Source organism: Vipera berus (assembly GCF_964194415.1).
Source record: "Vipera berus genome assembly, chromosome: 9".
Lineage (NCBI taxonomy): Eukaryota > Metazoa > Chordata > Lepidosauria > Squamata > Viperidae > Vipera > Vipera berus.
Genome location: NC_138212.1, coordinates 21,834,829 through 21,861,071, shown reverse-complemented (window position 1 = coordinate 21,861,071; position 26,243 = coordinate 21,834,829). Strand labels below are relative to the sequence as shown.

At 48.4% G+C, this 26,243-nt stretch overlaps 1 protein-coding gene across 5 annotated transcripts in view; it reads left to right on the top strand.

Moving 5' to 3' along the window:
- Positions 1 to 26,243, top strand: part of AIRIM (AFG2 interacting ribosome maturation factor) — a 70,492-nt gene that overhangs the window by 34,280 nt on the left and 9,969 nt on the right. Inside the window, exon 8 of one of the 5 annotated variants that reach the window (XM_081334803.1) lies at positions 25,307 to 25,365. The exons of 2 other annotated variants lie outside the window; for them this stretch is intronic. The gene's annotated coding sequence lies outside the window, so the exon portion shown is untranslated. Of the gene's footprint in view, positions 1 to 10,790; positions 11,527 to 25,306; positions 25,911 to 26,243 lie in introns of those variants that run through there. 2 more of the 5 variants (XM_081334801.1, XM_081334802.1) reach the window with 2 other exon arrangements.

Below are 26,243 nucleotides of genomic sequence, written 5' to 3'. Positions count from 1 at the left end.
TCCTCTCGGTCCTCTTCAATGTTTTGTAAATGTAGGAAGAAGGCAGATTTATCTAATTCAAGGGCAATTATTTCATCCTGCAGGCGTTTATTAGCTATCACCAGCCGGTGTTCCATACTTTCCACTTTTACATCTGTCTTATCCATTCTCGTTTCTACCACCTGGATCCGTTCCTCTTGACTCACTACCATTGTCTGCATTTCCTGGAGCTTCGTATGTATACTCCTTATTTTTCCCTTTAAACCTTCCATCTGGTTACCCATCTCAGCCTTCATTTCCCTCTTTAACTCCTCAAATCCTATAGCTGTAGTCTCCTGATTTTTCAACATTAAGTCTTGAAGTGACTTAAACATATCCTGAACTCCCTGTATAGATAAAGCGTCTTTATTCCCTGTCACTGTCTCATCCGGAAATTTGCGAGCTGTCAGGGGTGTAGTTGACGGGGATTGTATGGGCACAGGCACTATGGTCTTCTTCTTGGCAAAAGTTGTTATGGTCGCCATTTCTATTATTCTTTGGTGCTCTTCCGAAATAGCCTACACTTACTCAATCTCCAAGACTCCTCCCCAAGCACCTCGTACTCTCAATATTATCCTAATCACCCAATTTCTTCTCTAAGTTTATTAAAGTAGGGGTTAAATATGTTGTTATTATATAAGGCATAAAAAGAAAAATATAGAGAGAATATAGTAAATAGGCCCTATCAATGGCAAAAAAGGAAGGAAATAAGTAATAATATGAATAAGCCAATATTCAAAAAAGGGGGGGATGTAACCCAGTTCAGTATATTTAAATTCCTTATTCTTCAACGGAGCGTGGCAGTCCAATTCAGTTCAGTTCAGTTCCTCTTCTCTTCTATGCTGACAAATGTTACGATGTTAAACCTCCAAGAAAGAAGCAGAAAGAAAAAACCCGATGCCAGATCAAATAGAAAAGGGGGTCTCTAGGCTGTTATGCATTAACGAATTAACAAGTCACCATCCAGATCCCAGATATTTCAAAAGGAGAAAAAAAAACACTTATCAAAATTTAAAGAAAAAGTCTGTCCATCGAAGAAGAACACCAAAGAAGTAACTGGAATCCTCAAATCAGCCTGTGAGTCTCTCTAAGGCGGCTATTGTTAAAAGCCTGTATTGTTGTCTGCCGCTTTAATCAATTAAGGCTGGATAATACTTCACGCTGCTCACCTCTCAAACGATCAACAAACGAAGGGGGGGATTCTCATTCTCTTTTGATATTCACTCTTAACTCTGCCTGGAACGTCAGTAGCTTCCTTCTAAATTGCTGAGTCACAGCTCCAGAGCAGCCATTCTTCAGGTGCCTTCTCTCAATACCGGCACCATGGGAGGATTTCTCACTGCTAAGCAGGGATTTTGCAAGTTCCCTGCAATTGCCGAGCGTCCTCTCTTCTTCGCCTGCTGATCCCCAGCTGGCGACGGCTATGTAGAGCCGCACAGTATCGGGAAAACAAGCTGCGATCCGAAGAGATATTCCAGGACCCGCTTGTCTGCTGTGACCTCAGCCTTTATCCAAGTCAAAAAATGCTTCAGCGAATCCATAACCCTTCCCGCTCCTCTCGTCTTGAAACGCAACGCAAGCGCACCACAGGAGAGGTCGTCGGTCAGCCCTTCGATACCTCCCAAAAGATGAGGGCGGATCAATGGGGCTCAATTGTTGTATGCTTGCTGGGTTTTTAGTTTGTGGGGATGCTTCCACAAAATGAGGTGGTCTTTGGAGCACCCAAAGGAACAGGAGTCCCTCAGTCTCTCCTGCCTGCATATCCTCCCTTCCCTTCCTAGTTGACACCAAGCAAGGGGTTAAGAGGCCAGAAGGCTGATGTTGCCGGCTCCTGGGCTGTGCCAGACTGGCCATTTGCAAGTTCCCTGCAATTGCTGAGCGTCCTCTCTTCTTCGCCTGCTGATCCCCAGCTGGCGACGGCTATGTAGAGCCGCACAGTATCGGGAAAACAAGCTGCGATCCGAAGAGATATTCCAGGACCCGCTTGTCTGCTGTGACCTCAGCCTTTATCCAAGTCAAAAAATGCTTCAGCGAATCCATAACCCTTCCCGCTCCTCTCGTCTTGAAACGCAACGCAAGCGCACCACAGGAGAGGTCGTCGGTCAGCCCTTCGATACCTCCCAAAAGATGAGGGCGGATCAATGGGGCTCAATTGTTGTATGCTTGCTGGGTTTTTAGTTTGTGGGGATGCTTCCACAAAATGAGGTGGTCTTTGGAGCACCCAAAGGAACAGGAGTCCCTCAGTCTCTCCTGCCTGCATATCCTCCCTTCCCTTCCTAGTTGACACCAAGCAAGGGGTTAAGAGGCCAGAAGGCTGATGTTGCCGGCTCCTGGGCTGTGCCAGACTGGCCATTTGCAAGTTCCCTGCAATTGCCGAGCGTCCTCTCTTCTTCGCCTGCTGATCCCCAGCTGGCGACGGCTATGTAGAGCCGCACAGTATCGGGAAAACAAGCTGCGATCCGAAGAGATATTCCAGGACCCGCTTGTCTGCTGTGACCTCAGCCTTTATCCAAGTCAAAAAATGCTTCAGCGAATCCATAACCCTTCCCGCTCCTCTCGTCTTGAAACGCAACGCAAGCGCACCACAGGAGAGGTCGTCGGTCAGCCCTTCGATACCTCCCAAAAGATGAGGGCGGATCAATGGGGCTCAATTGTTGTATGCTTGCTGGGTTTTTAGTTTGTGGGGATGCTTCCACAGAATGAGGTGGTCTTTGGAGCACCCAAAGGAACAGGAGTCCCTCAGTCTCTCCTTCCTGCATATCCTCCCTTCCCTTCCTAGTTGACACCAAGCAAGGGGTTAAGAGGCCAGAAGGCTGATGTTGCCGGCTCCTGGGCTGTGCCAGACTGGCCATTTGCAAGTTCCCTGCAATTGCCGAGCGTCCTCTCTTCTTCGCCTGCTGATCCCCAGCTGGCGACGGCTATGTAGAGCCGCACAGTATCGGGAAAACAAGCTGCGATCCGAAGAGATATTCCAGGACCCGCTTGTCTGCTGTGACCTCAGCCTTTATCCAAGTCAAAAAATGCTTCAGCGAATCCATAACCCTTCCCGCTCTTCTCGTCTTGAAACGCAACGCAAGCGCACCACAGGAGAGGTCGTCGGTCAGCCCTTCGATACCTCCCAAAAGATGAGGGCGGATCAATGGGGCTCAATTGTTGTATGCTTGCTGGGTTTTTAGTTTGTGGGGATGCTTCCACAGAATGAGGTGGTCTTTGGAGCACCCAAAGGAACAGGAGTCCCTCAGTCTCTCCTTCTTGCATATCCTCCCTTCCCTTCCTAGTTGACACCAAGCAAGGGGTTAAGAGGCCAGAAGGCTGATGTTGCTGGCTCCTGGGCTGTGCCAGACCGGCCATTTGCAAGTTCCCTGCAATTGCCGAGCGTCCTCTCTTCTTCGCCTGCTGATCCCCAGCTGGCGACGGCTATGTAGAGCCGCACAGTATTGGGAAAACAAGCTGCGATCCGAAGAGATATTCCAGGACCCGCTTGTCTGCTGTGACCTCAGCCTTTATCCAAGTCAAAAAATGCTTCAGTGAATCCATAACCCTTCCCGCTCCTCTCGTCTTGAAACGCAACGCAAGCGCACCACAGGAGAGGTCGTCGGTCAGCCCTTCGATACCTCCCAAAAGATGAGGGCGGATCAATGGGGCTCAATTGTTGTATGCTTGCTGGGTTTTTAGTTTGTGGGGATGCTTCCACAGAATGAGGTGGTCTTTGGAGCACCCAAAGGAACAGGAGTCCCTCAGTCTCTCCTTCCTGCATATCCTCCCTTCCCTTCCTAGTTGACACCAAGCAAGGGGTTAAGAGGCCAGAAGGCTGATGTTGCCGGCTCCTGGGCTGTGCCAGACCGGCCATTTGCAAGTTCCCTGCAATTGCCGAGCGTCCTCTCTTCTTCGCCTGCTGATCCCCAGCTGGCGACGGCTATGTAGAGCCGCACAGTATTGGGAAAACAAGCTGCGATCCGAAGAGATATTCCAGGACCCGCTTGTCTGCTGTGACCTCAGCCTTTATCCAAGTCAAAAAATGCTTCAGTGAATCCATAACCCTTCCCGCTCCTCTCGTCTTGAAACGCAACGCAAGCGCACCACAGGAGAGGTCGTCGGTCAGCCCTTCGATACCTCCCAAAAGATGAGGGCGGATCAATGGGGCTCAATTGTTGTATGCTTGCTGGGTTTTTAGTTTGTGGGGATGCTTCCACAGAATGAGGTGGTCTTTGGAGCACCCAAAGGAACAGGAGTCCCTCAGTCTCTCCTGCCTGCATATCCTCCCTTCCCTTCCTAGTTGACACCAAGCAAGGGGTTAAGAGGCCAGAAGGCTGATGTTGCCGGCTCCTGGGCTGTGCCAGACTGGCCATTTGCAAGTTCCCTGCAATTGCCGAGCGTCCTCTCTTCTTCGCCTGCTGATCCCCAGCTGGCGACGGCTATGTAGAGCCGCACAGTATTGGGAAAACAAGCTGCGATCCGAAGAGATATTCCAGGACCCGCTTGTCTGCTGTGACCTCAGCCTTTATCCAAGTCAAAAAATGCTTCAGTGAATCCATAACCCTTCCCGCTCCTCTCGTCTTGAAACGCAACGCAAGCGCACCACAGGAGAGGTCGTCGGTCAGCCCTTCGATACCTCCCAAAAGATGAGGGCGGATCAATGGGGCTCAATTGTTGTATGCTTGCTGGGTTTTTAGTTTGTGGGGATGCTTCCACAGAATGAGGTGGTCTTTGGAGCACCCAAAGGAACAGGAGTCCCTCAGTCTCTCCTTCCTGCATATCCTCCCTTCCCTTCCTAGTTGACACCAAGCAAGGGGTTAAGAGGCCAGAAGGCTGATGTTGCCGGCTCCTGGGCTGTGCCAGACCGGCCATTTGCAAGTTCCCTGCAATTGCCGAGCGTCCTCTCTTCTTCGCCTGCTGATCCCCAGCTGGCGACGGCTATGTAGAGCCGCACAGTATTGGGAAAACAAGCTGCGATCCGAAGAGATATTCCAGGACCCGCTTGTCTGCTGTGACCTCAGCCTTTATCCAAGTCAAAAAATGCTTCAGTGAATCCATAACCCTTCCCGCTCCTCTCGTCTTGAAACGCAACGCAAGCGCACCACAGGAGAGGTCGTCGGTCAGCCCTTCGATACCTCCCAAAAGATGAGGGCGGATCAATGGGGCTCAATTGTTGTATGCTTGCTGGGTTTTTAGTTTGTGGGGATGCTTCCACAGAATGAGGTGGTCTTTGGAGCACCCAAAGGAACAGGAGTCCCTCAGTCTCTCCTGCCTGCATATCCTCCCTTCCCTTCCTAGTTGACACCAAGCAAGGGGTTAAGAGGCCAGAAGGCTGATGTTGCCGGCTCCTGGGCTGTGCCAGACTAGCCATTTGCAAGTTCCCTGCAATTGCCGAGCGTCCTCTCTTCTTCGCCTGCTGATCCCCAGCTGGCGACGGCTATGTAGAGCCGCACAGTATCGGGAAAACAAGCTGCGATCCGAAGAGATATTCCAGGACCCGCTTGTCTGCTGTGACCTCAGCCTTTATCCAAGTCAAAAAATGCTTCAGTGAATCCATAACCCTTCCCGCTCCTCTCGTCTTGAAACGCAACGCAAGCGCACCACAGGAGAGGTCGTCGGTCAGCCCTTCGATACCTCCCAAAAGATGAGGGCGGATCAATGGGGCTCAATTGTTGTATGCTTGCTGGGTTTTTAGTTTGTGGGGATGCTTCCACAGAATGAGGTGGTCTTTGGAGCACCCAAAGGAACAGGAGTCCCTCAGTCTCTCCTGCCTGCATATCCTCCCTTCCCTTCCTAGTTGACACCAAGCAAGGGGTTAAGAGGCCAGAAGGCTGATGTTGCCGGCTCCTGGGCTGTGCCAGACTGGCCATTTGCAAGTTCCCTGCAATTGCCGAGCGTCCTCTCTTCTTCGCCTGCTGATCCCCAGCTGGCGACGGCTATGTAGAGCCGCACAGTATTGGGAAAACAAGCTGCGATCCGAAGAGATATTCCAGGACCCGCTTGTCTGCTGTGACCTCAGCCTTTATCCAAGTCAAAAAATGCTTCAGTGAATCCATAACCCTTCCCGCTCCTCTCGTCTTGAAACGCAACGCAAGCGCACCACAGGAGAGGTCGTCGGTCAGCCCTTCGATACCTCCCAAAAGATGAGGGCGGATCAATGGGGCTCAATTGTTGTATGCTTGCTGGGTTTTTAGTTTGTGGGGATGCTTCCACAGAATGAGGTGGTCTTTGGAGCACCCAAAGGAACAGGAGTCCCTCAGTCTCTCCTGCCTGCATATCCTCCCTTCCCTTCCTAGTTGACACCAAGCAAGGGGTTAAGAGGCCAGAAGGCTGATGTTGCCGGCTCCTGGGCTGTGCCAGACTAGCCATTTGCAAGTTCCCTGCAATTGCCGAGCGTCCTCTCTTCTTCGCCTGCTGATCCCCAGCTGGCGACGGCTATGTAGAGCCGCACAGTATCGGGAAAACAAGCTGCGATCCGAAGAGATATTCCAGGACCCGCTTGTCTGCTGTGACCTCAGCCTTTATCCAAGTCAAAAAATGCTTCAGTGAATCCATAACCCTTCCCGCTCCTCTCGTCTTGAAACGCAACGCAAGCGCACCACAGGAGAGGTCGTCGGTCAGCCCTTCGATACCTCCCAAAAGATGAGGGCGGATCAATGGGGCTCAATTGTTGTATGCTTGCTGGGTTTTTAGTTTGTGGGGATGCTTCCACAGAATGAGGTGGTCTTTGGAGCACCCAAAGGAACAGGAGTCCCTCAGTCTCTCCTGCCTGCATATCCTCCCTTCCCTTCCTAGTTGACACCAAGCAAGGGGTTAAGAGGCCAGAAGGCTGATGTTGCCGGCTCCTGGGCTGTGCCAGACCGGCCATTTGCAAGTTCCCTGCAATTGCCGAGCGTCCTCTCTTCTTCGCCTGCTGATCCCCAGCTGGCGACGGCTATGTAGAGCCGCACAGTATCGGGAAAACAAGCTGCGATCCGAAGAGATATTCCAGGACCCGCTTGTCTGCTGTGACCTCAGCCTTTATCCAAGTCAAAAAATGCTTCAGCGAATCCATAACCCTTCCCGCTCCTCTCGTCTTGAAACGCAACGCAAGCGCACCACAGGAGAGGTCGTCGGTCAGCCCTTCGATACCTCCCAAAAGATGAGGGCGGATCAATGGGGCTCAATTGTTGTATGCTTGCTGGGTTTTTAGTTTGTGGGGATGCTTCCACAGAATGAGGTGGTCTTTGGAGCACCCAAAGGAACAGGAGTCCCTCAGTCTCTCCTGCCTGCATATCCTCCCTTCCCTTCCTAGTTGACACCAAGCAAGGGGTTAAGAGGCCAGAAGGCTGATGTTGCCGGCTCCTGGGCTGTGCCAGACTGGCCATTTGCAAGTTCCCTGCAATTGCCGAGCGTCCTCTCTTCTTCGCCTGCTGATCCCCAGCTGGCGACGGCTATGTAGAGCCGCACAGTATCGGGAAAACAAGCTGCGATCCAAAGAGATATTCCAGGACCCGCTTGTCTGCTGTGACCTCAGCCTTTATCCAAGTCAAAAAATGCTTCAGCGAATCCATAACCCTTCCCGCTCCTCTCGTCTTGAAACACAACGCAAGCACACCACAGGAGAGGTCGTCGGTCAGCCCTTCGATACCTCCCAAAAGATGAGGGCGGATCAATGGGGCTCAATTGTTGTATGCTTGCTGGGTTTTTAGTTTGTGGGGATGCTTCCACAGAATGAGGTGGTCTTTGGAGCACCCAAAGGAACAGGAGTCCCTCAGTCTCTCCTTCCTGCATATCCTCCCTTCCCTTCCTAGTTGACACCAAGCAAGGGGTTAAGAGGCCAGAAGGCTGATGTTGCCGGCTCCTGGGCTGTGCCAGACCGGCCATTTGCAAGTTCCCTGCAATTGCCGAGCGTCCTCTCTTCTTCGCCTGCTGATCCCCAGCTGGCGACGGCTATGTAGAGCCGCACAGTATCGGGAAAACAAGCTGCGATCCGAAGAGATATTCCAGGACCCGCTTGTCTGCTGTGACCTCAGCCTTTATCCAAGTCAAAAAATGCTTCAGCGAATCCATAACCCTTCCCGCTCCTCTCGTCTTGAAACGCAACGCAAGCGCACCACAGGAGAGGTCGTCGGTCAGCCCTTCGATACCTCCCAAAAGATGAGGGCGGATCAATGGGGCTCAATTGTTGTATGCTTGCTGGGTTTTTAGTTTGTGGGGATGCTTCCACAAAATGAGGTGGTCTTTGGAGCACCCAAAGGAACAGGAGTCCCTCAGTCTCTCCTGCCTGCATATCCTCCCTTCCCTTCCTAGTTGACACCAAGCAAGGGGTTAAGAGGCCAGAAGGCTGATGTTGCCGGCTCCTGGGCTGTGCCAGACTGGCCATTTGGTGACACTGTCTCCAGAGCAGGGAGCAGCTGAGACTTTCCCTTGCCCAGCAGTGAACGCCAAAGGCTCAACTACCAGAGGGACCCTCACTATCCCTCTCATGCCATCCGAAGGACCCTCAGACGGCAGTGCTGCTGCCTGCAGCCCTGCCCCCTCCACCCCAACCCAGCTCCACTTCCCCCAAACAGGTGCGCGGCCATGCTTACCTCTTCCTCGAGGCTGCTGCCAGTGCCGTCACGGAGCTACAGGCCCCACATGCGTAAATGCGCTCCAGGCGGGACGAGCCAAGGGCAGCTAACAGGACGCCCGGTGGGCTGCGATGCCAGCTTCCTCCAGTTTGGCTGGCGGCCTTCCTGGGCTACAGGGAGCAGAGGGTTGACAGAGGCAGTACTGGCAGGGATGGCTTCAGGCCCCACATGCGCAAGTATGCTCCAGGTGGGATGGGCCGAGTGCGGCTAACAGGATGTGTGGCGGGTTGCAATGGCAACTTCACCTCTGGGCTCATGAAAACCTTCCCAGGCTAGAGGAGGGCAGAGGGGCGGCAGAGTTGCTGCTGCTGCTAAGTGGTGGAGCAGCCTGACTGCTGGGTCCCGAGGTGCGAGAATGCGCTGCAGGGGCCAAGCGCAGCTTATTGGACGTCCCTAGCCAGTGAGTGGTCAAGGGGCCAATGAGCTGCAACTTGCTGGGCTCCACCACCCCACGTGCACTTACCTCTTACTGTGCACGCAACCCAGGACGAGTACTCAGTCGGGCCAATGCCAAGGTGGCGGGGGCTGGACCTTCGTCATTTCCAGGACAGTTGTGCGGGCCACATCCAATCATATGGCGGGCCGTTTGTGGCCTGCAGGCCTTGTGTTTGACATGTCTTCTTTAAGCGCTTCCGTATGTAATTCCTGTTCTGGTCTATATTCAAAAACAGCTGAAACGTCCTACGTTTCATCAAGACTATTTAGTACCAACGGCACCTTCTGAGATTCAGGAATCTGCATTCCTCACCGTTCTAATTCAACAAACAGTTTTTTGCATGTGAAACAAATATTCTACGTTCTCAAGTGGCATTAGCCAGGCTCTGTACAATTGCCTTGATAATTGCACTATATTGCATGTTGACTCACTCACATGCTCGCTTCTCAACTTCAACCAAACTTCTTTTGCAGCTTTTAAGTCAGCTACATTTAAGAATTGTTCATCTTCCACATTTAAAATGATGTAAGCCAGTGCCTTATCATGCCTCCGTAGATCTGCAGCTGCTAATTGCTCCTGGGGTGGATTAATCACAATATCCCAGACCTCCTTAGCCTTCAGGAAGCATTCCATTTTTGCAGCCCAAATAAGGTCCCAATTGAGGCAGACAGCTCTCCTTTAAATCAGCAGCCACCCTGTAAACCTTCAGCTGAGCAGCCTTTTTCTTGTTTATTTCCAAAGAACTCCTTTCCTAATCTGATTGTTATACATTGAAATAAAAAGAGTAATGTAGGTAGTACATTCATCTTTATTGTTGCAACTCTTCCCATAAAGGAGAGCTACAAATTTTTCCATCTGTCTCAATCTGCTTTAATTTGATCAACTAATTTATCATAATTATCTCCTTTAAGTGTGACACATCTTGCCGTCAGTTGGATCCCTAGATATCTCACCTTCTTTGTTATCTGAATGTTTAATTTCCCAACTAGCTCATTTTCTTGTAATTTCGTCATATTCTTAACTAACTTTTTAGTTTTTTCTTTATTAATCTTTAAACGTGCTACTTCTCCATATTCTCCCAATACTTCCAACAACCTTACACCAGACTTCAAGGGCTCTTCCATGATAAAAACCAAATTGTCTGCATAGGCCTGTAACTTAAATATTTCCTTTTTGGTTTCTAAACCTTTAATTTGTTCTTCTTTCCGAATTATTCTAGTCAAGACTTCTAGAGAGAGGACAAATAGTAATGGTGATAATGGACACCCTTGTCTAGTGCCTTTTTATATTTGAAAACTTTTGGTAGTTTCTCCGTTTATTACTACTTTTGCTTCCTGTTTCAAATAAATTGCTTTGAACGTATTTATAAACTTTTCACCAAGTTCCATATGTTTTAACTGATTCAACATGAAATCCCATTTAATATTGTCGAATGCTTTCTGTGCGTTGACAAAAACAAGCACCATATGTTTTTCATTGTGGGCCTCGTAGTATTCCAACATGTCTAGTATAATCCTGACATTATGCTAATTCTGTAGGATAATGGCATTACCAAACAGATACAATAAGGATAGATAAAATAGATCATTTAACTTGTGTCAAATAAGCACATTGATTTGTGCTTTAGATTGTAAGCTGCCCTGAGTCTTCGGAGAAGGGCGGGATATAAATGGGATTTTAAAAAAAAGATTCATGCAAGAGCAATAATTATCTCAGAAATATTTTTGTTTACTTCTTATTGTCAGTACCAGGAAACAGAATTTTCAGATCTTCAAATCAAGATCCAGACCTGATTTCTCCTGTGGACAAATTTCTTCTCAGTTAAGCTATTTCTGAATCAATATTCAGAAATATTAAGGAGGAGTCTCTGTGTCACACTACAAACTCTGCCCCATCCCAGTGCAGGTGCCATTGAGTAGCTGAAACTTGTGATCAATACAGATTAGATTTCCTTTATGGAAAGGAATGCTAGAGTTTAACTTTTATATACTTTTTCAGACAGTGAAATTTGAATTAAATGTTTAAAAGGTTCTACAGTATTAAAATACATATCTTCATATTGAACATAAAATAGATAACTAACATTTTACCTGGTTTTGATCCTTCTGGGACTGTTCCATTCCAAATCTGATGTAGGAATTCAGGTTTATTGTCATTGATATTAATAACATTAATAACCAAACCAATGGGAACTTCCACCTGAGGTCCATTAACATCTACAGCACGTACTGTTAACTGCAAAAGATATTTTTTAAAAATCAAAAAACTTGCAAAACATGTAAACAGAAATGGTAATCACTATTGCTGGCAGCACAGTTTAAGCAGAATTCCATTAACCTGGTTTATTTTATCCACTTTTGTCCTCCTCTTGGTTTTTTCAGACATTTGAAAACAGATTTTAAAAAGTAATATTTTGAATTACCAAATCCTCATAGTACCTAAAATTAGCAAAACAAGGTAAGACATTGCTGAGCAGTAAACAAGGGAAGGAAGGAAGGGGAGGGAGGGTGCTAGATTTATTAAATTAGCTAAAGATTGTTGTTGTTAGCTGCGAAGTCGTGTCCAACCCATCGCGACCCTATGGACAATGTTCCTTGAGGCCTTCCTGTCCTCATCGCCCAGGTTTGTTCGCATGTTTGAACATTTTTTGTCTAGCACCTTTTATTTTCTGCGCCAGTTCCTCCTCCTCCATAATATTCAGTTTGTGTTTAATTAGATCTAATTGTTGTTTCAGATCCCAACTTTGCGGGGTTTTTTGTGGTTGTATTTCATCATCAATCTGTTTATTACAGCCTTAAGCCCAGACACAATCAAAATGTATAACAGCAGTAACAATCTTACATCCATATTTACAGGATATAAAACCACCAAACAATATAATATAATCCAAAATTCTCAAAATAAAACATCATATTACATTTTTTTCAGACCTTAATAATGGTGCGACGTATTGTGCAGATGGTGGCACAAAATTGGGCAACCTGAATTGATATTTTCGGATCCTTATCCGAAAGTAGTAGCATTAAATAAAATTCATATCCCCTGCCTGGAAATTTCTTCAATATCGGATATATAAGAATCTGTCTAGAGTCTTTATATAGAGAACAATGCAGTATATGGCTTAGAGTTTTTACAGAGCCATCGTCACATGGACACAACCGAAGGTGCATAGGAGTGCCCTTAAACCGTCCAAAAAGGACTGCCGAGGCAATGCATCCAGCCTGGCTAAGGTGAAAGCTTTATGAAATTTCAAAATTGTGATGGAAAATAGATAAGAAGCTGGGAAGAATCCTTCTGGAAGCAAGTGACAAATGTTGGAGTGTGCCACCTTACTTAGATTTGTTTGGAGACCAATATCCCAGATTCGTTGTTTCAAGGCAGTTCTAGCATTATCAAATCCTAATGAATACAGACTTTCCATAGAGAAGCCCAGTGATTTAATTTTATCTAGGGCTTTTTCCCCCACGACGATTTAAAATGGTCTATAAATACTAATGGGGCTAAACCTACATTTGGGGAAAGTAAAGATTTAAATAAGGGACGCGGTGGCTCAGTGGGTTAGGACACTGAGCTTGTCGATTAGAAGGTCGGCAGTTTGGTGGGTTGAATCCCGAGTGCCGCGTAGCAGAGTGAGCGCCTGTTACTCGTCCCAGCTTCTGCTAACCTAGCAGTTCAAAAGCATGTAAAAAATGCAAGTAGAAAAATAGGGACCACTACGGTGGGAAGGTAACAGTGTTCCATGCGCCTTTGGCGTCTAGTCATGCCGGCCTCGGACAAGCGCTGGCTCTTCGGTTTTGAAACAGAGATGAGCACCGGCCCCTAGAGTCGGAAACGACTAGCACGCATGTGCGAGGGAACCTTTACCTTTAAGAAGAAGGAACCATGCTCTGGCTTCCAATGAAACTATACCTATTTCTACCTGTAAAATGGCATTTTTGATACTTTTAGGTACCATCAATATGGCTCTAATAAACTTTATTTTGAATAGTTTCAATAACATTAAGCTTTGCAAGTGAACATATTTGCAAGCCATAAAGGAGCCGAGGGACTGCCTTAGCTTGAAAAACCTTGCAAGCTGCCGGGATATAGTAAGCTCCTTTTGAGTGATGAAATTTTATGATAGCTGATGAGGTGCGCTGTGCTACACTTGCCCGATAAAGAAAATGAGTATTCCGGGATAGGGAGGCATGAAACTGCACTCCAAGATATTTATAGGTGCGTACCTGTTCAGTTGAAGTCCCATCAGTTTGCCATTTGTGGATCTTACGATGGTAAGAGGCAAATACTAAAACTTTAGTTTTTTTCCATAATTTATTAAAAGTTTGTGTTCTGTGCAAAATAAAGCTAGTGCCCTAAGTGCTTTTATCATTGCCACCTGAAAAGTGGACAAAATGACTATATCATCGGCATACAATAGTTCTGGAATTGCACGATCAGCCAAGATAGGTGGATGATGGGCTGAGTCAGCAAGCACTTGCATTATTGGATTTAGATACAGATTAAAAAGTAGTGGAGCTAATATGCAACCTTGCCTTACACCACTGTAAGTTGGAACTGCTTTAGGTAAATGTCCCCAGGGGGTACATCTAATTTTTAGGGAGGTATTTAACTAGAGCGACAGAATAAGAACCAACAGCCTTTTATCAATCGTGAAATGTCTTAGACTATACCACAATCTCTCCCTTGGTATTAGATCAAAAGCTGACTTAAAATCAACAAAGGTTGCATAAAGAGAACCACGAGAGGGATAGAATATTTTTCAGCCAAGTGGTGCAGAATTAGACAATGATCCAGTGTTGAGCGTTCCTCCCTAAATCCAGCCTGTTCTTCAACAATATTGTTTTCATTTTGTACCCAATACACTAACTTTGTATATAAAAATCTGGCATAAAGTTTATTTATTGTATTTAATAAACTAATAGGCCTATAGTTTATAGGGTCAAGTCTATTTCCTTTATTTTTGTATATCGGTACTACAATGGCCTGATTCCAGTCAGATGGAAAATGTCCTATATTATTAATATGAGTGAATAGGGTGGCTAAAACTGGGGCCCACCAGTCTTTATTTTCCCTTATTAATTCTGGGGGGATAAAACCCCTCCAGATGCTTTACCTGGTTTCAATTGGGCAATAAGATCTTTGACCTCAGCTATGGATACTGGAGGCCAATCCGGGAGGTCATTACAAGAGGGAATCACTTCTGAAATTACAGCAGGATCCCTTTTAAAGATGTTTTTAAAATGATCCTCCCATTTATTGGCAGATATTTGTGAAATAGGGCCAAAACGTCTATTTGTAAAAGACTGATTTATTAAATGCCAGAACAAAGTAGAATTTTTGAGCTTTGCTGCTGAAATTAGATTACTCCAATTTTCTCTTATAGCCTGTTGTTTCTTTATCTTTAAGTGATCTTTATAAAAAATTTTGTAGTCTTGAGTAATTTGGAGGCGTTCACAGAGTTTTCCTGGTGAAAGGAAATTACTGCATTTAAGAGAGCTTTTTTGCTTTAATGCAGTCACTATCATACCAAGATTTAGATCTTTTATGCGCATATGCACAAAAAGCTGTTGTAAATCTTGTCAAGGGGATTTGGAGATTAATGGTGATTGATTGATACAGCGGAATTGCTTGTTCATATGAATCAGATGAGCAAATTTGAGTGTGCATATGAAGCAGGGACTCTGAGGTCAACATTTCAGCCATAGTTTAAGCCAGTTCTTGAGACCATTTAATTTGTACTTGCCCCTTTATTGTAATGTCGATGGGGCAATGTGCCACTTCTAATAATTCAAGATTTAGCATCAAAAAGACAAATTAATGGGAAGTGGTCACTATCAAGGCGCATTCCAATATAAAAGTAAACTATATGCTGTACAAAGTTCCAAGAGATGATAATATAATCCACTACACTGGCTCCCTTAGGACGCCAGAATGTGAACTCTCCTTTTAAATCACCCCTGACAGAGCCACTAAGTAGGACTAAATCTAAACTGTCCACAAATTGGGCCAAACAAAATCCTGCAATATTACTTTTTTGAACTTTAGATTGTTTGGTTGCTATATAGCCTACATCAATTTTAGAGGGTACTGGCCACTTAAAATAGGTTTGTAGGGAAGCATCAGATTTGCCAATGCGTGCATTAAAATCACCAGCTATTATTATAATTGAGTCTGGGTAATGACATGATAGCAAATTTACATAGGTATCAAACTGATCCCACAATTTATTTATTTCCCTAAGCCCACGAAATGGAGGAAAATAGGCATTAACCAGTAATACAGTACAAAATTTAAATTAAGTAGTAGGGCTAATGCCATATTTGAGCAAGACTCAAGCATAAATACTGAAAGTCCATTATTCAGGTGTCTTTGCTTACTAATTTTATCACCCATAATGACTTGAAAGGTCCTTGCTGAGAGCATGTTATTTATTAGGCGGCCCATGGTCCTACAAGGGACGGTGTGGAGGAATTTACTTAGTAGTCCATCCCTCCACACTATCGTATGCTGCTGTGAGATCCACAAATACAACAGATGTTTTCAATTTATTCTGGTAGCTGCTTTCAGTGTGGCTAGTAAGACTAAGGACTTGATTGGCACAGCTCCAATAAGATCTAAACCCAGCCTGTTCAATCGGTATTTGTTCGTTAATTTTCTGTCCAATTCTGTTAAGAATCAGCCTTTCAAGTAGTTTATAACAAACACTTAACAGAGCAATGGGGCGATAGTTTTCTGGCTTGTTGCTTTCTTTCCCAGGTTTTAATATGCCGATTACCTTGGTTCTCTTAAATTCTGGAGGGAGCTTACTGGAAGTTAGGATATCTGTGTAGAATTTTGCCAGCCATTCTCTTGTGCGAGGCCCAAGTTCAGGCATTATTCCATCAAAACCAGGAGATTTTCCAGGTTTGACATACTTCAGGGCAGTATCTATTTCAGCCACTTGGAAGGGTCGAGCATATTCCTGGCTAGGCGAGCACAAAGTTTTTAAGTGCTTTAGTTCTCTTTTCACTAATTTAGTATGTTTCTTATCATGGGCTACTCTAGTTAAGTTGACAATTCGAGTTGCTACTTGATCTGGAGTGACCTCTTGTTGTTTACGTTGAGCTGGTTGGCCTCCTCCCAGTTTTTTCAGTAATTTAATTTAATTTAATTTAATTTAATAATATTTCTATACCGCCCTTCTCCCTGAGGACTCAGGGCGGTTCACAGGGCAAAAGTGAAATACAAAATACAAACATTAAAAAGAGATTAAATGATTGCCCAAGTTAAAACAATATACAATTATAAAACCCCAAAGATAAAATTAAGAATACAAAAAATAAAAAACCCCACCAATCCCCATCAGGCTAGGCCGGCTTGTACAAACAAAAACGTCTTGAGATCGCGACGAAAGGAGCGAAGATCGGGCGCCATCCGGAGCTCTACCGGTAACTGATTCCACAGCTCCGGAGCGCCCACAGAGAAGGATCTCCCCCTGGGGGCCACCAATCGACATTCTCTGATCGGTGGCACCCTGAGGAGGCCCTCTCTGTGGGAACGCACAGGGCGCAGGGAGCTTGATGCCGGCAGCAGATGTTCCCTAAGGTACTCCGGCCCCATGCCATGGAGGGCTTTGAACACCATTACCAGTACCTTGAATCTCACCCGGAAGGCAACTGGCAACCAATGCAGCTCACGGAGCAAAGGTGTAACGTGGGAGTATCGGGAGACTCCCAACACAACTCTCGCGGCTGCATTCTGTACCAGTTGGAGCTTCCGGGTGGTCCTCAAGGGCAGCCCCATGTAGAGAGCGTTGCAGTAGTCCAGACGAGAGGCCACGAGCGCATGAGTGACCGTGCATAAATCATCCCGGCTAAGATAGGGCCGCAACTGGCGCACCAGGCGAACCTGGGCGAAAGCCCCCCTAGTCACAGCTCCTATATGGTCTTCCAAGGTGAGCCGTGAATCTAGGAGGACTCCCAAGTTGCGAGCCCTATCTACGGGGGGTAATAGTTCACCCCCCATAGCAAGAGGTGGAATGTCCGAATAAACCCGGGATGAAGATATGCAAAGCCAGTAGGCTCCATGCCTTCCTGCTTGAGTGTTTAAAGTCTAATCCAGACTTAGTTTGCTCCCATTTCTGCCTGCGCGCCAGGTCAAGGTTATGAAGAAGTTCATCGGCTATCTCAGTATCACCATTCTCTAGATGTTTTTGATACAGGTTTTCGCAGGTTTCCTTCCATCTTGGGATGTATTCCTTACGGAAGCCATGTGGGATGGATTTTTTAGCCTATGACATAATTGCTCCGACAAAGCGATAGTAGCTTTTACTGACTGTTGGGATACGTCCTATTGTGTTCTCAAAGTCCATCGTAAACTTTTCCCAGTTAGCCATCTTTAGGTTCCACCTGGGTCGGGGTATAGATCTGATAATAGGTATCTTTATTCCTGTCTTAATGGTAATACGTCAATGTTGGCTATGGGGGAAGGTTGGTAGCACTTGCCGAGAGGCAGGTATAGGTTTAGTTTTATCTTGTGTAACAAAACATAAATCTGGGTTATACTCTTTCTTCCATGCAGCTGATTTAAAAGTGCCTCGATCTTTAGCATCAAAAACTAAGTATAGGTTGTTCTGCTCTGCCCATTCGCAGAGGGTCTCGCCGTTAGTATCATTAAACCCGTTAGTATCATTAAACATATATCTCCATTGAGTATGATGGCTATTGAAATCTCCTATATACAGTCAGGTCCAGAAATATTGGGACATCGACACAATTCTAACATCTTTGGCTCTATACACCACCACAATGGATTTGGAATGAAACAAACACAATGTGCTTTAACTGCAGACTGTCAGCTTTAATTTGAGGGTGTTTACATCCAACTCAGGTGAACGGTGTAGGAATTACAACAGTTTGCATATGTGCCTCCCACTTGGTAAGGGACCAATAGTAATGGGACAGAATAATAATCATAAATCAAACTTTCCCTTTTTAATACTTGGTTGCAAATCCTTTGCAGTCAATCACAGCCTGGAGTCTGGAACGCATAGACATCACCAGACGCTGGGTATCATCCCTCTGCCAGGCCTGTACTGCAACTATCTTCAGTTCCTGCTTGTTCTTGGGGCATTTTTCCTTCAGTTTTGTCTTCAGCAAGTGAAATGCATGCTCAATGGGATTCAGGTCAGGTGATTGACTTGGCCATTGCATAACATTCCACTTCTGTCCCTTCATAAACTCTTTGGTTGTGTCAAAACTCGTCCTGCAGCAGGCAGAGCGAAGAACCGAAACAGGAACGAGAGACATCCACTGCGAACTGAAAGCACTTTATTCCTCAAGGCAACAGCCGCAGCAAGAAACAAAGCCAGCGTTGGCCGCTACCCGCAGCCAACGCTGCTATATACATGCTCAGAGCACCCACCCATACTCCACCCAAACACGCCCAAGCCCTCCCATTCCCCATCCCTCCCCGGCAAACCCTTTCGCCCAGCACCTAGCCAGGTAACCCCTCGTCCATGCTCCTCCACCACCGTGCTCCACTCCCCCTCCCTGCCGCGCCCAGCCCTGGTCCCCTCTGTGGCCGCCAGCGTTCGGGCCCCCCAGCCACCCAGGCACTGCGGCGGGAACGAGCCCATCCCCCAACAGGCACACCGCGGGGCCCCTCAGCTCCTGGGCAGAACCGTCCCGCGCCCCGGGCTGCAGCTCCCCCGTCGCATGCCACTGCAGTAGGACAGCCCCAACGGCCACGTCGCTTGCATCGGCCTGCACTACGTAGGGCAAGTCAGGGTTCGGGTGTCGTAGGACGGGCTCCTTAGCACATTGGGCCTTGAGCATCTCGAAGGCCTGCTGGCACGCAGTGGTCCATGCCAGCTTTCGCCCTGGCCGCGGCAGTGTTGCTGTTTGCTTTGTCCGCAGCAGATCCGTGAGCGGCAAGGCGATGGAGGCGAAGCTTGGAATGAACTGGCGATAGAAATTCGCGAAACCCAGGAAGCTCTGCAACTGTTTCCGGGTCCGCGGGGCCTGCCACTGTTGGATGGCCTCCACCTTTTTCGGGTCCATCTCCACCCCGTTCGAGGACACCCGATATCCCAAATAGTCCAGCCGGGGCTTGTGAAACTCACATTTAGAGAGTTTCACGTACAATTGGGCTTCCCTCAGTTTGGTCAATACGCACCAAACCAGGGTGACATGTTCCTCCAGCGTCGACGTGTATATGAGAATGTCATCGAGATAGACCAGGACCCCCCGGTACAAATGATCATGCAGGACTTGGTTAATTAATTGCATGAAGACCGCAGGGGCCCCTTGCAGACCAAACGGCATCACTCTAAACTGAAAGCTCCCTAATGGGCAATTAAAGGCCTGTCCAACCACGTGAGCCCCAGAATGACCGCCTCCGTCATGGACGGCACCACGACAAACCGTAGGGTCTCCCAGTGTGTGCCCAGTTCCAGCCTCACCGGTGCCATCACATGCGTGATCGGTGCCCCACCCAGAAGGGACCCGTCTACCTGCTGGAACCGAAGAGGTTTGGGGAGCCGCTGAAGGGGGATGCCGGCCTCCGTTGCCATCACCAGGCTGATAAGGCAGCGCATGCTGCCTGTATCGATCAGGGCCTTGCACTTCCAACTTTCGCCTGTTTGTGGGCTTACCAATGTCACAGGCAACACGAAAGGGCACACTGGAGCACTTACCATCGGGTCCTCCTCGTATTCATGGTCCTCAGACCCGTCGGACGTGTCGGTCCGTCCATCCGCTGGCCCCTCTGGACGCACCGGGGTTGATGCTCGGGGTGTCTCGATGGCCACCTGGTACGCTGCTCTGGAGCGCTCCGCGGTTCTCCTGGGGGTCGGGACCCGTGCCACTGGGGGGTTGGACCCTGCCCGGGATGGTGGTAACGGGCAGTCCGCCGCCCGGTGGCCCGGTTGGTCACATCGGAAGCAGCGAAACATTGGACGAGGCGCTGGTAGGGGGGCAGGCTGTGGCACCGCCGGCCCGGGCTTCCGCCCCTCGCCCCTCCCCCGGCCCTGCAGGCCCCAGGGCTTGCTTCAGGCCTGCCCCGAGTGTCCTGCAATCCGATATCCAGCTCCACCGCCACCTTGAACCAGTCCTTAAGCCGTGCAGGGACCCCCCGGACCACACATGCTCGTCGAAGGGCTCCGTCAAGGGCGGCCCGAAAGTGGTGCACCAGCAAGCACTCCGGCCACGAGCGCAACCTACCCGCAACCTTGCGGAACTCGTGCACATACTCTTCCGCTGGCCGACCCCGCTGCCTGATGGCTAAGACCTCAGCTTCCGCACGGTGTATTCAGGAAACATCCTCAAAACGGACGCGCAAGGCATCCAGGAATAGCCCGACGTCGCCGAGTTCACGGGCGTGGTCGCTGTAGAGATCCGCAGCCCAGGTCGCGGCCTCTTCCTGAAGGCATGCGGTGACCGCCACCACCATTGCCCACTGCAATGCGTAGGCCTGGGCATACCCGTCCAGGTGGTTGATTACCTGACCCAAGAACATAGCCAGGCGATCGGGGTGGCCATCGTAGGTTACGGTGAGCAGTGGTGGTCCCCATACCACGCCCGGACCCCAATGCCCAACAGGGGAAGGGGCTTGGCCCTAAGATGCCCCCACCGGCCTGGGTGCCAGACGTCCAGGGGCCCTTTCCGGTGTTGGCCAAGCATCTGGCCCTCCTTGTGCTGAGGTGGTTGAGGGCCGGGCGCTACCCTCCCCGGGCACCTTGAATTTCGGGCTGGCCAGCCGGAAGCAGGACATTGCTGGCTGACTGGGCGCCCCCCCAAGAGACCAATGGCCTGCATCTGCTTCAGGGCCCGTGGCCGCCCAAGAGCTGCTGTCACGTGCCCCGACCTCCCCAAACCTATCACGCAACACGTCCATAGTCTGGCTCCAAGGGGCGGTTGAATAGCTCCATTCTTCGCCATTGTCCTCAGTTAGCCGACGCTCCCTCCAGCCCAGCGGAGCCCCACTGGGCTGGCCCATCCGCCCTTGCTCGAGTCCCGTGCGGCCCAGAACTGAGCTCAGCCACCACTCCCCGCCCAGGGTCTGGCTGCTGGCACCCTGGGACTCCGTCACAGGATCCGCTGGTGGCGCTTCCCGCACCTTAGGCCGCACAGCCGGCTGTGCGTCTTCCGCTCCCTTCGCCTCGGGTGGCGTCGCTTCCGCCCCAGCTGCGCCGGCCTCCTCCATCCCGGTTTCCAAGGCGGCCCCTTGCAAGCCTTCTGCCATGGCACACAAAGCAGGAATAGAACACAGCAGAAAAGCCGAAAGGCCGTAACGCTGGCTTTCTGTCAAAACTCATCCTGCAGCAGGCAGAGCGAAGAACCGAAACAGGAACGAGAGACCTCCACTGCGAACTGAAAGCACTTTATTCCTCAAGGCAACAGCCGCAGCAAGAAACAAAGCCAGCGTTGGCCGCTACCCGCAGCCAACGCTGCTATATACATGCTCAGAGCACCCACCCATACTCCACCCAAACACGCCCAAGCCCTCCCATTCCCTATATCTACCCCACCCCTCCCCGGCAAACCCTTTCGCCCAGCACCTAGCCAGGTAAGCCCTCGCCCGTGCTCCTCCACCACCGTGCTCCACCCCCACTCCCCCTCCCTGCCGCGCCCAGCCCTGGTCCCCTCCGTGGCCGCCGGCGTTCGGGGGCCCCAGCCACCCAGGCACCGTGGCGGGAACGAGCCCGTCCCCCAACAGGCAGACTGCGGGGCCCCTCAGTTCCTGGGCAGAACCATCCCGCGCCCCGGGCCGCTCCGCCGAAAGTGGACTCGTCAGCTGTAGCCGTGGGAGGGCCGGCAACAAGAGGTGGACTTCCGAGGCAGCAGCCGCCGCGCCAGCCGTTCCGGTGCTTATGCCGGTCTTGCCGTCAGCCAGGGTGGAGAAACAGCCGCCCAACGAGCCTCCGGAGCCTCCCGGGCCGCCGAGGAGCAGGGTGGGTCCGGCGAGCGCAGGGCAGGAGGAGCTGTAGGGGTGGAGGGGCCCCCCCTCGAATGTCGGCCCCACGGGGCCCGACATGTTGCTTTTGCAGTATGCTTTGGGTCATTGTCCATCTGCACTGTGAAGCGCCGTCCAATGAGTTCTGCAGCATTTGGCTGAATGTGAGCAGATAATATTGCCCGAAACACGTCAGACTTCATCCTGCTGCTTTTGTCAGCAGTCACATCATCAATAAATACAAGAGAACCAGTTCCATTGGCAGCCATGCATGCCCACGCCATGACACTACCACCACCATGCTTCACTGATGAGGTGGTATGCTTAGGATCATGAGCAGTTCCTTTCCTTCTCCATACTCTTCTCTTCCCATCACTCTGGTACAAGTTGATCTTGGTCTCATCTGTCCATAGGATGTTGTTCCAGAACTGTGAAGGCTTTTTTAGATGTCGTTTGGCAAACTCTAATCTGGCCTTCCTGTTTTTGAGGCTCACCAATGGTTTACATCTTGTGGTGAACCCTCTGTATTCACTCTGGTGAAGTCTTCTCTTGATTGTTGACTTTGACACACATACACCTACCTCCTGGAGAGTGTTCTTGATCTGGCCAACTGTTGTGAAGCGTGTTTTCTTCACCAGGGAAAGAATTCTTCGGTCATCCACCACAGTTGTTTTCCGTGGTCTCCCGGGTCTTTTGGTGTTGCTGAGCTCACCGGTGCGTTCCTTCTTTTTGAGAATGTTCCAAACAGTTGTTTTGGCCACGCCTAATGTTCTTGCTATCTCTCTGATGGGTTTGTTTTGTTTCTTCAGCCTAATGATGGCTTGCTTCACTGATAGTGACAGCTCTTTGGATCTCATCTTGAGAGTTGACAGCAACAGATTCAGTGAAATGAACTCTGGGCCTTTTATCTGCACATTGTAATTGGGGTAATGAGGGAATATCACACACCTGTCCATGGAACAGCTGAGAAGCCAATTGTCCCATTACTATTGGTCCCTTACCAAGTGGGAGGCACATATGCAAACTGTTATAATTCCTACACCGTTCACCTGAGTTGGATGTAAATACCCTCAAATTAAAGCTGACAGTCTGCAGTTAAAGCACATTGTGTTTGTTTCATTCCAAATCCATTGTGGTGGTGTATAGAGCCAAAGATGTTAGAATTGTGTCGATGTCCCAATATTTCTGGACCTGTCGGTAGATGCCCAGGTGTGAAATCCTAGGGAGAACTGTATCAGGCCAAGAGATAGTAGGGGGCTTATAGATGTTCATGACTTGGGTATCTCCAATCTTAATTGTGATAGTGTGGATGTTATCCTCACTGCTTGTTTCCAATAAATATGCGTTTTCAATGTTATTATGCACATATGTTATCAGGCCATAAGTTTGATGAAAAATACCGCCTAAGACGTCATATCCAGGTATTCTTCCTCTGCTTTTAAGCTGCTGTTTGTTCTCAATGCGTGTTTCCTGGATCACAGCCAAATCGACATAATTTTCAAGTAGTAGTTTGGAAAGATGTTCACATTTTGATCTACTACTGCCTTTGATGTTAAATTGGCATATACATATTGAACTTCCAATATTCCGATTCATTTTGGTATTGGTATTTGTTATAGCTGTTATTTCTGCTATTTTTTTAGTCCTTAAAAGGACTGTGGGACTGTAGGGTTGTGTGTGAAGCCAGGAGATCCTCACGGATGTCTGGCAACCAGTCCGTTTGTTACTCATTTAGCACCACCCAGGAGGCACGTGTGGCTTAAGGATTGCCACGGACGCGAGTAACTTTGCCCCCCAATTCACAACGATTAGTTATCTTATGGATTCTAAATACTTATATTATGCTATGATCTTAAATCTTTTGACATTATAGTGATCAATATTATAAATTCATTGGCAGTACACTTTACAATTTAACAATTATAAATATAATTGCATTCAACAGATGTAAAAAGTCTCTCACCCTCTCAAAACTTTCAGTCTCTTGTTCTCATATAAGTTTTTTTCAGTTTTATCACACAGAAAGAACTTGTTTTAACTGTTTATTAATTTGTATAAGCCCTTAATTTTAGTCACAGATTTTCCTTCTTTCTGGAACAGTCTTATTTTTCTGTTTTATCTCTGTGTCTATTTTCTTCTCAGCCAGTAGATGTCGCCCTTCTCCCTTTCAATACTATTCAGCCTTCAGCACTTGTTCAAAATGTCTGCTTTCTCCGCTGATGAAGGGGGAGGAAGTTCCACCCTTTTCTTTCTGGGGCTCTTTTTCTCCTCTCCCTTTTTAGAAATCCTCTGGGGCAGATCTCCCTTCCCGGATCACTCACACGGGGTCGTTAGCTATACACACCACCAGATCCAACACACCATTGTTCTGCTAATTCTCCGTTGCTTTCTGTCCAGCTAGCTGCTATCAATTCTTCGCGGCCGCCATTCTGGGCCGTCTCCTTCCCCCGTCCGGCTTCTTTGAGGTTTTCCTGCTTCTGTCGGACCCGACCGCCATCTAGGACCGCTCCGCAGAACGCCTCTTTCTTCTGATCCCCCTCCGAGGGACCTGGGACTTCGAAAAATCTGCCGGGCGATGGGAATGGGCTGTAAAAGTGACATTCTTATCCAGAGCGCCGTCCCGGTACAGCCATTCTCTTTGGCACCTGGCTCCACTCTTTTGGGGTTTCAAACATTATCGACCAATATTTATCCATCTCTGGTGGTACTGGCACAGGGCCATGATACGCATGCTCCCATTGCCCAGATAAAAAAGTGGACGCCTCATCTTGTCTCTGGAATTTGTCGAGTTGTTGAATGATGGCATCATTCGCTGTATGTATAGTTCTCTTGCTCCATTGATGAGTTGCATTTGTGGGCCGAGATGCAGATGGCTTCCATGTGTGCGGGAAACAACGCTGAGCATGATCTCTTAATAGGGCCCTATAGCGCATGTGGGTAATCTCACCTGATAGTAAGTCACAGGCAATCTGGTTCAGTACTTCAGACCCCTTCCTGATTTCTCTGAAATTTTGAGCTGTTGCTTTTAGGAGAATATTTTTTCTTGTGGCTGAAGTCTCCTGGAGTTACTGGGTTCTCCATCTTGAGCAGAAACACCACTTGTGATCAGTCCAGGTGTTTTGGTGGACAACCAGCTGCTAGCAGTAGATTGTAATAGGATCCTAGCAGGGATTTGGTCTAGTCTGGGTGCACTAGACTTAAATACAGCAGGTGCCCCTTATAAGCCAAACGGGAGGACCCAGGATTGGAAAAAAACTAGTGGGCAGTTGAATGCTGTCTTCCACTCATTTCCCTCTTTGATTCGCACCTGATAATATGCTTTTCTTAGGTCCAGCTTAGTGAAGAATTTACCTTTGGACAGAAGGGCTAGAATGTCTCTCATTAAAGGTAAAGGTTATATGTTCTCCATACAAATGCCATTATGTCCTCAAACTTAGGAACCATCTTTCTTCTCCCAAAATAAGACAGGTGCTGCCTTGTCCCCGTGGCTAGGTTTTTGCCAATGAATTCTCTGAGTACATCCACTTCTCTTGGTGTGATTGAATAAAGCTTAAGTTTGGGTAACGTAGCCCCAGGCAATATTTTGATGGTCCAATCCATGGGGCAATGAGAGAGGAGTATACCTGATTCCCACTCACCAAACACCTTTAGAGTCTAGTATTCCCTTGGGATGCGGGGGTCTCCCTTTTTTCCTCCATGGAAAGGAGGAGTGCTAACTCGGCTTTCCTTTTGTGCAAGCAGAGCGAGTTTGCACAGCTCCAGTAGTATTTCTTGGGGCCAACCCAGAAGTTTGCTGTTAGCCCCCCGGAATTGCTGGATGTAGGCTGCGACAGATCACTTGCCTTGCTCGATGGTTCTAGTTCCTCTTTTCACCCTTCCACCGGTATCTGCCCACAGATCCTCAAACCATTGTCTCAGGGCGCTCATGAAGTCACCAAATTGTGTAGTTCTTCGGTATCCTCATCTTGTAGCCCCACAATCCAGTTAGCCACTTCACCTTCTAGGGCTCTTGTGACATAGCACACACCGGCTTCATTGTCTGGAAATGTAAGGACCTGCCTCAGTTAAACCTCCCAAGAAAGCAGAACTCTTGAAACTTGCGTTGTTTCAACAGGAACTTTTATTGGAAGATATCGACAGCAGGAAAATAAGGCAGAATCTCTTTAATCTCAAAGTGTTGCTCTCCTTCCACCATAATAGGCTCTGGTGGGGGAGGTGCAGGTGGTGCAGGTGGCCTTAAGGGTGAGCTCAACTCTGGCTTTAGT